This window comes from Orycteropus afer, unplaced genomic scaffold (assembly GCF_000298275.1).
Source record: "Orycteropus afer afer isolate SDZICR_OR568_19922 unplaced genomic scaffold, OryAfe1.0 scaffold00031, whole genome shotgun sequence".
Taxonomy (NCBI): Eukaryota; Metazoa; Chordata; class Mammalia; order Tubulidentata; family Orycteropodidae; genus Orycteropus; species Orycteropus afer.
Genome location: NW_006921618.1, coordinates 13824674 through 13834519, shown reverse-complemented (window position 1 = coordinate 13834519; position 9846 = coordinate 13824674).

Below are 9846 nucleotides of genomic sequence, written 5' to 3'. Positions count from 1 at the left end.
CTTAAGTTTGACCCTAAATTTTCCTTGAGAAACTGTATAGTTCTAGGTTTCACATTTAAGTCTTTGATCCATCTGGAGTTTGTTTTTGTGTGTGTACATTCTATTTATTAATGAATGTTTGAAGCTTGCTCTTCCCATTTTGAGTCATGTCCCATCAGCAAATCGAGGTCCTGAAAGCTGTACCCCATCCATGTCATTAAGGTCGACTTGACTTTGATGAGGCAGCTCTTCTCCAGTCACATTTTGAGTGCCTTCCAACCTGAGGGGCTTGTCTTCCAGCACTATATTTGACAATGTTTCAATGCTATTCATAACATTTCCCAGTAATACATCAGACAGTGTTTCACTGCTATTCATAAGGTTTTCAGTGGCCAATTTTTTTCAGAAGTGGATTCCAGTCTGTCTTAGTCTGGAATCTCTGCTGAAACCTGTCCACCATGAAGTATCAGTGGCATAGCTTCTGGCATCACAGCAACATGCAAGCCACCATAGTGCGACAAACTGACAGACGAGTGGTGGAATGAAGTGTGCAAAGACCTGGAGTTAGAAGACCAAAAGGGAAAAACATGCTCAGCATTTCTCAAGCTGAAAGAACTGAAGAAAAAATTTGAGCCTCAAATTGAAATATTGAAAGATTTTATGGGCAAAATATTGAACAATGCAGGAAGCATCAAAAGAAGATGGAAGGAATACACAGAGTCGCTATACCAAAAAGAATCTGTCAACATTCAGCTATTTCAGGAGGTAGCATATGATCCAGAATCTACGGTATTGAAGGAAGAACTCCTAGCTGCACTGAGGGAACTGGCAAAAAACAAGTTCCAGGAATTGATGGAATACCCATTGAAATCTTTCAACAAATGGATGCCCTGCTGGAGGCGCTTACTCATTTGTGCCAAGAAATTTGGAAGACAGCTACCTGGCCAACTGACTGGAAGAGATTCACATTTGTGCCCATTGCAAAGAAAGGTGATTCAACAGAATGTGGAAATTATCAAACTATCGTGCAAGTAAAATTTTGCTAAAGATAATTCAAAAATGGTTGCAGCAGTATGTTGACAGGGAACTTCCAGAAATTCAAGCTGGATTTAGAAGAGGACGTGAAACAATGGACATCCTTGCTAATATCAGATGGATCTTGGCTGAAAGCAAAGAATACCAGAAAGATGTTTACTTATGTTTTATTGACTATGCAAAAGCATTTGATTGTGTGGATCATAACAAATTGTGGGCAACATTGAGAAGAATGGGCATTCCAGACCACTTACTTGTGCTCATGAGGAACCAAGAGGCTATACTTAGACCAGGAGGCTGGCATTCAAACAGGACAAGGGAGTACCGCATGGTTTAAAATCAGGAAGGCTGTGCATCAAGGTTGTATCCTTTCACCATACTTATTCAATCTGTATGCTGAGCAAACAATTTGAGATCCTAGATTATATGAAGAAGAACATGGCATCAGGACTGGAGGAAGACTCATTAACAATCTGCCATATGCAGATGACACAACCTGGCTTGCTGAAATTGAAGAAAACTTGCAGCACTTACTAATGAAGGTCAAAGACTACAGCCATCAGTATGGATTACACCTCAACATAAAGAAAACAAAAATCCTCACAACTGGACCAATAAGTAACATCACAAGTGGAGCAAAGATTGAAGTTGTCAAGGATTTCATTTCACTTGATCCACAATCAACATCCACGGAAACACAGTCAGGAAATCAGATGTCATACCGCACTGGGCAAATCTGCTGCAAAAGACCTCTTTAAAATAAGTGTTAAGGAGCAAAGATGTCACTTTGAGGACTAAGGTGTGCCTGCCCCAAGCCATGTATTTTCAATTGCCTTATATGCATCTGAAGGCTGGACATTAATAAGGAAGAATAAAGAAGAGTTGATGCCTTTGAATTGTGGTGTTGGCAAAGAATACTGAAAATATCATGGACTGCCAGAAGAACAAACAAATCTGTCCTGGAAAAAGTATAGTCAGAATGGCCAGACTTTGTCTCACTTCCTTTGGTCATGTAGTCAGAAGGGACATTCCCTGAAGAATGCTTGGTAAAGTAAGGGGTCAGTGAAAGAGGGGAAGACCCTCAATGAGATGGACCAACATGGTGGCTGCAACGATGGGCTCAAGCGTAGCAAGGATTGTGAGAATGGCACAGGACAGGGCAGTGTTTCGTTCTGTTGTCCACAGGGTCACTATGAGCTGGAGCTGACTCACTGGGCTCTAACAACCATAACAGCAACATAGATGGGCAGACAGGCTGAATGATCAGGTGTGTCTAGGCAAAAGAGAATAACCCATGACCATATATAAGATTGGCAGACAATATTTCTACAAACATATTTGTATGTGCTATAAGAATGCCCAAATACCATAATAGAGCTAACAAGGGGCAAAGTTATAATAACTTCTTGGTCACAGCCAGCCACCCTGAGGGAGCAAGTAGTTGGACCTGTAGGCTCAGTACCACGGTCACAGGGGACATAAAGCTCAATTCGCATAACATACTACACAAAAATGTTGTTCTACATCTTACTTTGGTGAGTAGCATCTGAGGTCTTAAAAGCTGGCAAGCGGCTATCTAGATGCAACAATCGGTTTCTCCTTGTTCAGAGCAAAGAATAATGAAGAAAACCAAAGACACGTGGAAATAATTAGTCCAGGGGACTAGTAGACCATGTGATCCTCAGCCTATATGACCATGAGACCAGAAGAAGTAGATGGTGCCTGGCTACCACGGTTAACCACTCAGAAAGGGGTCAGCACAGGAGATCCTGGATAGAGTAGGAGAGCAATGTGGAACAAAACTCAAAATCATAAAACAAAAGAAAAAGAAACAAAGAAAGACCAGGTTTACTGGTCTGATAGAACCTGGTGAGACCCCTGAGACCATGGCCCCTAGTTACCCTTCAGATCTGGAACTGAACTCATTCCCATGGCTCCCAGCCAAATAATAGGTATATAGAGCGAACATTTACATCAGGTAGATATACTCCTCAGAGTGATCAATCAAGGAAGAACAAAGGGCAGTATTTGCATAGGGAGATAACTCCGGGGGCAATAATGCATAGGAAAAAGGGACACAGGGAAGAGGTAAGTACAGGGAGGAAGTGGGAAAATAAATTTTTTTTTTTTTTTTTTAAAAAGAACAACGTTATCAGTGAATGACAATAATTCTTAACACAGCAAGAATGGACACTGACATGTCACCAACAAATACAGTGAGACATCTGAAATTGTAACAAGGAGATTGGGAAATGTCTGTAATGAATGGATTGGTTGGTTGGTTGGTTGGTTGGTGGTTGCTCTTGAGTTGATTCTGACTTATGGCACCCATGTGTTTACAGTAAAACTGCTCTTGCAAAAAGGGCATGGGGGAGACATCATCTGATCTCCTCTAATTTTACGAGGAGAGAAAATCACCACCAGCAGCCCAAGGCTAATTCCTATGAGGCAGAAAGCAGACAAAACACCACCCTTCAACTTTTTATGAATTCTGACATCAATCATGCACTCTCTATTTCTCTGCTGCTTTCCATATTTGTTGCAATGGCCACACAGAACTCAAAGACAATACTCACGATTATGGGGTTTATTAGGGAAGTAACAGGTTACAATTCAGGTTCACGAACACTCAGGCTACAATTCTTTGATCAGGACAGCCTTCCCTCAGCCTTGCCCAAAGGCATACCTCTCTTTGGCTTTTGGCCTCTTGGTCTGGCCTCTGCTTTGTTTGGGCAAGTATTATAGAAGCTCTTTTAGCTCTGCCAATAGGTCTACCCCACTCCCTCTGCAAACTTCCATTCCAAAGGCACTCAGCTATCTTGCTCTATGGGCTGGCAAGCACACCTCTCTGTCCCCTGCTGGTCTCGGATCTTTTGCCTCTGCTTCTGTGGTCTCTCTGCCATCTTTAGCCATCTCAGTGCAGGGATCTAGGGTCCGAGGACACACTCCACTTCTGCTTCTTCTACCTTGATGGTAGTGAGATCTCCTTTTTCTGCCTGTGGGATGGCTCATTTTAAGCCCAGCGGATGGCAAAACTGACTAATCCCCACATTAGGGTTCCATATACCTTATTTTCATGGTCCCACCCCCACAAGGGTGCCAGGTACCTTATTTACATTACTAACAAGCTATCCAGGAGCTCTGGTAGCTTAGTGCCTGTAGTAGTTATGTTTGTGTGTCAACTTGGCTGGGTCTGGTTGAGTGTCTGGGCAGCTGGTGGTAGTTATTCCCCATGATGAGACTGGCAATCAACTCCATGCTGGGATCTACTGTAAGCAGCTGAGTAGCTGCCTTTGGAATGTGGTCTTCTTCCTGTATATAAAGAGAAACCTTGGGAAAAGTCTCTAGCCTATGGCACGCTTGGACCCTGCATGTAGCCATGTCGTTGCTCAGCAGCCTGCTATGCTCTGCTGACCTTGGGACTTATAATGGACTTAAGCCAATGGCCTGCTGTGTGGTTTGGTAACATTGGGATTGTGCCTTTTTAATTGTCAACCTTGGGGCTTCTCAGCCTCAGCAGCCAGCAGCTGTCTGAGTGAAGAAACGCCTCTAGCTCCAGTGGGCCGGGAGCAGGAAGCAGAGCTGGACCCAGGGTTGAGGGGCTTTCACCCAACCCCTAGAGTCTGGCACTTTGAACTTGGGCTTAAAGCCTCCAAATTGTAAGAGTAAACTCCTGTTTGTTAAGGCCATCCCACTTGTGGTATATTCTTGTCAGAGCAGCACTAGGTAACGAGAACAGTGCCTAAGGCACTTGACTGCTTCCTTCCTCCTCGGAAGGAAGGTTGGGCAATCTACTTCCATAGTGATACGGCCTCAGAAACCCAAGGAAGGATCGCTATGAGTTGGGTCCAACTCTACGGCACATAACAACAAGCTATCCAATCCTCTTGGTAGGCCGCAAAGCACCTCCCACTTACATACCCAGTCATCTGATGGGAGTCATAAAGATCATGGCTAGAATAGCCATACTAAGTAATTCACTGCACCACAGCTTTATAGGGTTTTCAAGTCTGTGACCTCTTGGAAGCACCAGGCCTGCCTTCCAAGGTGCCTCTGGGTTGGTTCAAACTGCCAGACTGTCAGTTAGTAGTCAGGAGCTTAATGGTTGGCTTCACCCAGGGACTCTGATGAATGAAAAAGAACACTAACTTAGGGTCAAACAGTTTAGGTTGGAGTTTGATTGAAATTTTCTATCTAGATGTAGGCAAGGAATCTTTGAGAATTCTCATATGTAACAACAGAGACAAAAATATTTATCATGCAGGGTCTGTATGTGGTTTAAGTGAAACCATGTATGTGAAATTACATTATATGTTTATAAAAGCTTATAGTTTTTGAGTTTTCTTTCTCTTTCTGCTTATACCCAAAACCAAATCTGTTGCTGTTTAGTCAATTTGGACTCATAGTGACCCTATAGGACAGAGTAGAACTGTCCTATAGCAGTCCCTAGGTTGTAACTTTTGCAGAAGCAGACTGCTACATCTTTTCCTCACAGAGTGGTTGGTGGGTTTGTACCACTGACCTTTTGGTTAGCAGTCAAGCGTTTAACCCCTGCACACCCAAGCTCCTCCTTCTATTTATAGAGAACTTTAATATCAGTAAAAACTCCTGTCAGTTTCTGGGTTGAGCTTTGGGAAGACATTCATTCCCTAAGCCTACCCTTGACCTCTTTTCTTTATTCTGCCCCTGCTATGCTATCCCAAAACGTAGGTGGATGATAGGAATCTTTCTGGTTTTTCAAAAAGTCTTCTTGTGGGGAGATGCTCCCATTTCTTTCATTTGTAGTTTAATTTCATATTTGTCTTAGTGGTCTATTTCTCCACATATCATGTAAACATTTGGATTCTGTAAAGGTTTTGGTAAGGAGTGCTTTCTGAACTATACAAGAGGAGCAGGTGGGCTGGTATAGTGGCAGATTCTCCTGCCTGGAAGTCGGAAGATCTGCATCCTGTTCAGGGTTCTTCTACTGTTATGGGCTGAATTGTGTCCTCCAAAAAGATATGTTGAAATTCTAATCCCTGTACTTGTGAACGTGACATTGTTTAGAAATAGGTTCTTTGAAGAGGCTATCAGTTAGGTTAACATGAAGTCACACTGGAGTAAGGTGGATACTAATCCAATGTGACTGCTACCTTTGAAAAAGAGAAGAGATGTGGAGACAAGGAAACAGAAGAAAGACATCCATGTGAAGATGCTTCCATAAGCAAAAGAATGCCAAGAAACCCCTAGGGCTACCAGAAGCTGGAAGAAACTAGGAGACATCTTCCCTTAGAGTAGACACAGACATTAGGTCCCTGCTTACACCATGAATTCAGATTTCTAGCCTCTAGAAATGATACAATAAATTTCTGTCCTTATAAGTTAAAAAGAAAGAAAAGAAAAAGAAAAAGCAAGCCACAGACTGGGGGAAAATATTTTTAATATATATTTCTGACAAAGGATTTGTATGCAGAATATGTAGAGTTCTTAAGGTTAATAGTAAGGCAAACAACACATAATGCAGTGAGTTACTTAATATGGTCCATCTAGCCACAGGCTTTGCGACTCCAGATGACTGTGTGAGACTATGCAAATGTGAGGTGCTTGAGGCCCACCAAAGGGACTGGATGGCTTGCTAATAACATAAATAAGGTGCATGGCACCCCCTTATGGGGGGGGGCGGTGTTAGGTGCCATTGAGTTAGGTCCGACTCATAGCAACCCTACGTGCAGCTGAACGAAACACTGCCCCGTCCTGCTCCACCCTCACAATCCTTGCTGTGCCCATTGTTGCAGCCACAGTGTCACTCCATCTCGTTGATGGTTTTCCCCCTTTTAACTGACCCTCTACTTACCAAGCATGATATCCTTCTCTAGGAACTGGTTCCTTTTAACAACATGACCAAAGAAGGTGAGATGAGGTCTGGCCATTCTCATTTCTAAGGAGCATTCTGGCTGCACTTCTTCCAGGACAGATTGGTTTGTTCTTCTGGCAGTCCATAGAAATGTCAGTATTTTTTGCCACACTGGAGTAGGGTGGATCCTAGTCCAAAATGACTGATGTCTTTTAAAAATTCAAAGACATCAACTCTTCTTCAGTCTTCCTTATACATTGTCCAGTTTTCACATGCATATGAGGTGACTGAAAATACCGTGGCTTGGGTTAGATGCACCTTAGTCTCCAAAGTGACATCTTTGCTCCTTAACACTTATTTTAAAGTGGTCTTTTGAAGCAGATTTGCCCAGTGCAATGTTGTTGTTGTTGTTGTTATTTGCCGTCGAGTCGGCCTCGACTCATAGTGACCCCTCCTTGGGTTTCCGAGGCAGTATCACTACGGAAGTAGGATTGCCCAACCTTCCTTCTGAGGAGTGGCTGGTGGGTTTGAACCGCCAGCCTTCTGGATAGCAGTCATGTGCTTTAGGCACTATGCTACCAGTGCAATAGGATGTCTTATTTCTTGTTTACTGCTTTCATGGGTGTTGATTGTGGATCCAAGTAAAATGAAATCCCTGACTTCAATCTTTGTTCCTTCCATTTGTCATGATATGGCTTATTGGTCCAAGTGTGAGAATTTTTGTTTTCTTTATGTTGAGGTTTCATCCATACTGAAGGCTGTAGTCTTTGATCTTCACCAGTGAGTGGTGCAAGCCTTCACTTTCAGCAAGCCAGGTTGTGTTATCGGCATATGGCAGGTTGTTCATGAGCCTTCCTCCAATCCTGATGCCACACTCTCCTTCATATGGTCCAGCCTCTCAGATTATTTGCTCAGCATACAGATTGAATACGTATGGTGAAAGGATACAGTCTTGACACACAGTATTTCTGATTTTATCCTGTTGTTCTGTTTGAACAGCCTCTTGGTCTATGTACATGTTCCTCATGAGCACAAGTAAGTGTTCTGGAATCCCCATTCTTTGCAATGTTATCCATAAGTTGTTATGATCCACACAGTCGAATGCCTTTGCATAGTCAATAAAACACAGGTAAACATCTCTCTAGTATTCTTTGCTTTCAGCCAAGATCCATCTGACATCAGCAAGGATACCCTTTGTTCTACATCCTTTTCTGAATCCAGCTTAAATTTCTGGAAATTTATTGTCAATAAGCTTCTGCAACCACTTTTGAATTATCTTCATCAAAATTTTACTTGCTTGTGATATCAATGATATTGTTCAATAATTCCCACATTCTATTGAATCACCTTTCTTTGGAATGGGCACAAATATGGATTTGTTTCGGTTGGTTGGCATAAATTTCTTGCCATAAATGAGTAAGTGTCTCCAGCAACCATTTGTTGAAAGATCTCAATGGGTATTCCATTCCATTATTTCCTGGAGCCTTGTTTTTTGCCAGTTCCTTCAGTGCAGCTTTGACTTCTTCCTTCCATACCATTTGTTCTTGTCATATGCTACCTCCTGAAATGATTTAATGTCAACGAATTCTTTTTAGTACAGTGACTCTGTGTATTCCTTCCATCTATTTTTTTTTTAATGCTTCCTGCACTGTTCAATATTTTGCCCATAAAATCCTTCAATATTACAATTGAGATGTGAGTTTTTTCTTCAGGTCTTTAAGCTTGAGAAATGCTGAGCATGTTTTTCTCTTTTGGTTTTCTAACTCCAGGTCTTTGCACATTGCATTATAATATTTTACTTTGTCTTCTCCAGCTTCCCTTGGAAATCTTCTGTTCAACTCTTTTATTTCATCATTTCTTCCATTCGCTTTAGTTACTCTCTATTCAAGAGCAAGTTTCAGAATCTCTTTTGACACCCATTTTGGTCTTTTCTTCTTTTAAAGACATTTCACTTTCTTTGCGTATGATAGGAATGTCATCCACACCTTGTCTGGTTTTCGGTCATTGGTGTTCAATGCATCAAATAGATTCTTCAGATAGTCTCTAAATTCAGGTGAGATATATATAATCAAGGTCAAATTTTGGCTGTCATAGACTTGTTTCAATCTTGTTCAGCTTCAACTTGAACTTGCATATGAGCAATTGAAAGTGTGTTCCACAGTCAGCTCCAGCCTTGTTTTGACTGATGATATTGAGCTTCTCCATCACCTTTTCCACAGATGTATTAGATTTGGAAGAGTCAGCTGCAAGGATCAGGTGAGGAGAGGGAACCCAGGCCCAGGCCCAGCCCCACAAGCGACAAGGTGGGAAAGCAGGAAAAGGACAGAAAAGGTGAAGGGGACCGGGACAGAGAAAGGAGTCAGCCACAGGGATCCAGGTGAGGGTGGCTGGAGAGGTTTCCAACAGCTAAGGGAGACAAACTTGTCTGTCGGTTTGTCCTACTGTGGGGACATGTTACTGTGAGTCTTGAGGCTGTGCCACTGGTGTTTCAAACCCAGTGGGGTGCACATGGTGCACAGGTATCAGCCTGGCTTGCAGACTGAGACAGACTAGGAAAAAGGAAGAGGCCATCTACTTCTCAAAGAATTGGCCAGGGAAAACCTATAAATAGCAGAGAAACACTGTCGGATACATTACTGTACAACTTTATGAATAGTCCAGAAACAATGTCCAATACAGAGGAGGAAGATGAGTCACTTAGCTTAGAAAGCTCTCAAAGTAGGACTGGGCAAGAGTTGTATTATCAGAGTAAAACCAGCCTTACTCATATGCATAAGGTATAGCTTTCGAGACCTCCATTTGCATGGCACCACTCAAAATGAGGAAAAACAGCGGCAAACATCCATTAATAATTGGAACATGGAATGTACAAAGTATGAATTCAGGAAAATTGGAAGTTGTCAAAAATGAAATGGAACGCATAAAGATTGATATCCTTGGCATTAGTGAGCTGAAATGGACTGGTTTTGGCCATTTTGAATCAGACAACCATATGATCT